Source organism: Macrobrachium nipponense, chromosome 43, assembly GCF_015104395.2.
Source record: "Macrobrachium nipponense isolate FS-2020 chromosome 43, ASM1510439v2, whole genome shotgun sequence".
NCBI classification, from domain to species: Eukaryota; Metazoa; Arthropoda; class Malacostraca; order Decapoda; family Palaemonidae; genus Macrobrachium; species Macrobrachium nipponense.
The window spans coordinates 27,237,979-27,238,186 of NC_061104.1; positions in this window are offsets into that span (position 1 = coordinate 27,237,979).

Below are 208 nucleotides of genomic sequence, written 5' to 3' on the forward strand. Positions count from 1 at the left end.
ATCAATAGAACATATGCTGTATATTTTATCTATGTGTGCGTGCGAGTATGTGTGTCTGTATAAGCATACGTTCATCATGTCAAGACAAAAGACCATGAACTTGGTAAACAAGATCCAAGATATACAATGGTCGTATTATTATTATTATTATTATTGTTGTTATTATTATTATTATTACTATTATTATTATTATTATTATTATTATTAT